The 4,106-nt window shown below is 43.2% G+C and overlaps 1 non-coding gene across 1 annotated transcript; it reads right to left on the bottom strand.

Moving 5' to 3' along the window:
- Positions 1-256: 256 nt before the first annotated feature.
- Positions 257-362, bottom strand: LOC120109094. Its single transcript, XR_005510125.1, has one exon. It is a non-coding gene; the product is annotated as a small nucleolar RNA R71 (small nucleolar RNA).
- Between the last annotated feature and the right edge of the window lie 3,744 nt (positions 363-4,106).

Here is a 4,106-nt window from a genome sequence, read left to right as displayed (position 1 = left end):
ATCCAAATGCTCCCATCTTTTTATGGGCTCACCAATGAAGACCCATATAAACACCTAGATGAATTCCTTGAGATTTGTACCACTGTCAAGATTCAGAACTTCACTGATGATGTTCTAAAACTTAGATTATTTCCCTTCTCCCTTAAAGATAGAGCCAAACAATGGCTGAATTCTTTAGAAGCTAACTCGATTCGTTCTTGGGATCAAATGCAACAAGAATTCCTTAAAAAATACTTTCCTATAGGAAGAACGAACCAGTTTAGACGTGCCATTACAAGCTTCTCCCAAACCGAGGGAGAAGAATTTCATGAAACTTGGGAGAGATTTCGGGACCTAATCCGTAAATGCCCTCATCGTCAAATACCTAAGTGGCAGCTAGTGCAATGTTTTTATGACGGTTTGACTGAACGAAACCGTCAGATGATCGATGCTGCATGCGGGGGGACTTTCATGCTTCGAAATGAGCATGAAGCATGGCAACTATTTGAAAATCTTAATGAAAACTCCCTCCACCATGCTTCATGTTCTCGTCAAGCACCCCCGAATTTTCAAAGAAAAGGGGCCATTTGTGAAATAAGTCATTCTATTGACCTGTCTAGCAAGGTAGATGCATTGTCCCATAAGATTGACCAACTAATGATAGGAGGACATGTCGTTAGCTCTTCCCAAGCACAAGTATGTGCTATCTGTTCTAGCCCATCGCATCCTATTCATGAGTGCCCCTCAGCACCCCAATTCCCCGAACTCGTGCAAGAACACATCAATGCTGCCCAAACACAGCCCAGACCAGGTAATGACCCATTTTCCAATGCATATAACCCGGGTTGGCGGAATCATCCAAATTTTTCTTGGAGGCAGCAAGCTTCTAATACCTCCCAACCCTTCTCCCAAAATTTTCAAAACCCTCAGAATTTTCATCTCTACCGTCCCTCGACTCAATTTCAGCATCCTCCTCCTCCAACCCAATGAAATACAGCCTTTGAGGAGAAAGTGTTGACTGCCCTTCAAGGTTTGGAGGCAAACACACAACTATTGCACTCTCACACGCAATCAATTGCTAAGCTAGAATCCCAAATGGGTTAACTAGCCAATGCATTAAACAAGCGAGAGGAAGGTAAGCTTCCAAGTCAACCAATGAGTAATCCTAAGGGACAATACGTGGCTCAAGAAACTCGACTAAATCATGAGCAAGCCAATGCTTTGAATATCCTAAGGAGTGGACGTATAATAGATAATAAGGTTGGGGAGGGTAACAATAAGGAAGGTGAAGAAGAGGAGAGGAATGTATCACATGAAAACCCAAAACCTTCTTCAGCTAGTCCACCATCTGCCACAACCCACATTCCAAAGGCTCCATTCCCTGAAGCACTTAATGCACCCTCTCCCTTTGGCAAGAAGGGAACTTCATTAGAAGAGATGATGGAGGTCTTCAAACAAGTTAAAATCAACCTCCCACTCCTTGATGCCATCAAACAAGTTCCCTCCTATGCCAAATTTCTCAAAGACCTTTGGACCCAAAAGCGGAAATCTAGAACACATGTGCCTAAAAAGGTCCTCCTAACTGAGCATTTCCTATATAAGTGGATCAGAAAATTTCTTTGTCCAACTCTTTTGCATTTCCGCTGCCTGTGTTCTTCTTCGTGTCCGTCCGTATCGCTAAGCTGGTCAACACCAGCTATAATGGTTGAAAATAGGGGGCTAACCGACGACCCCCTGCTCTACATTTTGAGAAAGTGGAATAATAAAGGCCGTAGTACCGTACGCCCGCAACAACAACAACAAAGAGGCCGATTTGAGAACGTTTGGAGAGGCTCACGGGGCTAACTGTTTTTACCGCTACCGGTGTGCGGGTGGGTCATCATCCATCCCCCGGTAAGGTATTGAGAAGGAATTGCCTTCTCTTACTGAACCACGGAATAGTGCGGGAAATACAGTAAGGGCAGCGGGGTAAAGCGAGAACACAACACCCCTCCAAAGTTCAAAGATCCTGGTGCTCCCACTATTTCCTGTGTCATAGGAGATAACTCCATTGATCGAGCACTTTTAGATCTAGGAGCAAGTGTGAATCTTCTACCCTATTCAGTCTATGAAAAATTTGGGTTGGGTGAATTGAAACCTACCTCGGTATCTTTACAATTGGCTGATCGATCGGTGAAGATACCAAGGGGGATGATTGAAGATGTTCTTGTCAAGGTAGACAAATTCTATTTTCCAGTAGATTTTATCGTCCTTGACATGGAACATGTGCCCAACCTTAAAAAACAAATCCCTGTGATCCTTGGTCGTCCCTTTTTAGCAACAGCCAATGCATGTATCAACTATAGAACTGGGGCAATGGATATATCATTTGGGAACATGAAAATTAAGTTGAATGTGTTTCATGCCGCTGACCAACATGTGAGGAAAGATGAGTGTTGCCTAATTGACGAAATGGATGATCTTGTAGAGGAAGCCCTTCCCTATATCTTAGCAGATGACCCCCTAGAGGCATGCTTGGCCCATTTTGACATTGACAACTTTGACATAGACAAGGCCATAGAAGAAGTCAACATCTTACTCGACAATCAATCTTCCATGAGTTCCCTTCCTTGGAAGATCCGACCTGAACCTCTTCCCCCCATTGCTAGCGCACCACTTTGTCCTTCCATTGATTCTCCACCTAAACTTGAGTTGAAGCCACTTTCAACAACTCTTAAGTATGCTTTTCTAGGACCAGAAGATACTCTCCCTGTAATCATCGCGGCCAACTTATCTACGAAACAGGAAGTTAAACTTTTAAGGGTGCTAGAAGAGAATAAACATGCCATGGTCTGTAGCCAATTTGAAAGGGGTTGACCCCTCCGTTTGCATGCATCGAATTCACCTCGAAGATGATGCAAAGCCCACCCGAGAAATGCAAAGAAGACTCAATCCTAACATGAAGGAGGTAGTCAAGAAAGAAGTGGTGAAGTTATTAGATGCCGGAATCATTTATCCAATTTCTGATAGTAAGTGGGTGAGTCCGACACAAGTGGTACCTAAGAAATCAGGCATCACTGTGGTTGAAAATACGGAAGGAGAATTGATACAAACACGCACAACCACGGGTTGGCGCGTGTGTATTGATTACAGAAAACTTAATTCAATGACTAGGAAGGACCATTTCCCTTTACCTTTCATAGATCAAATTTTGGAACGGTTGGCCGGTCAAGGTTTCTACTGCTTCTTAGATGGTTATTCTGGATATAATCAAGTACCTGTCTACCCAGACGATCAAGAGAAAACCACCTTTACCTGTCCATTTGGAACATTTGCATATAGGAGGATGCCTTTTGGATTATGCAATGCACCCACAACTTTTCAACGATGCATGATGGCCATTTTTTCAGATATGGTGGAAAACTTTCTAGAAGTGTTCATTGATGATTTCTCAGTTTTTGGCCTATCTTTTGACGATTGTCTGAACAATTTGACCTTAGTTTTGAAAAGATGTAAGGAGACCAACCTAGTATTAAGTTGGGAAAAGAGCCATTTCATGGTTCAAGAAGGCATAGTTTTAGGACACGTCGTGTCCAAGAGGGGCATTGAAGTAGATAAAGCCAAAGTCGATCTTATTTCCAATCTCCCTCCACCCAAAACTGTGAAACAAATCCGATCATTTCTTGGCCATGCTGGTTTCTACCGTCGCTTCATTCAGGATTTCAGTAAAATTTCCAAACCCTTGTGCAATCTTCTGGCCAAGGACACTCCCTTTGTCTTTGATAAAGCATGCGAGGAGGCATTTGAAAATCTTCGCTCGAAATTGACCACTGCACCTATCATACGGCCCCCTAATTGGACCCTTCCATTTGAATTAATGTGTGACGCATCCGACTATGCAATTGGGGCAGTTTTAGGGCAACGGCTAGATAAAGTACCTCATGTCATCTATTACGCTAGTAAAGCACTCTCAGATGCACAATTGAACTACACCACCACTGGGAAAGAGTTACTAGCTGTAGTATTTGCGCTAGACAAGTTTCGATCTTATCTTTTAGGATCCAAGGTTACCGTATTCACTGATCATGCTGCCCTTCGACACCTTCTTGCAAAGAAAGACACCAAACCCCGTCTGATTCGATGGATTC

Source organism: Phoenix dactylifera, unplaced genomic scaffold (genome assembly GCF_009389715.1).
Source record: "Phoenix dactylifera cultivar Barhee BC4 unplaced genomic scaffold, palm_55x_up_171113_PBpolish2nd_filt_p 001797F, whole genome shotgun sequence".
NCBI lineage: Eukaryota > Viridiplantae > Streptophyta > Magnoliopsida > Arecales > Arecaceae > Phoenix > Phoenix dactylifera.
The sequence above is the reverse complement of the archived record's forward strand: the minus strand, read 5'-3'. Positions and strand labels throughout refer to the sequence as shown.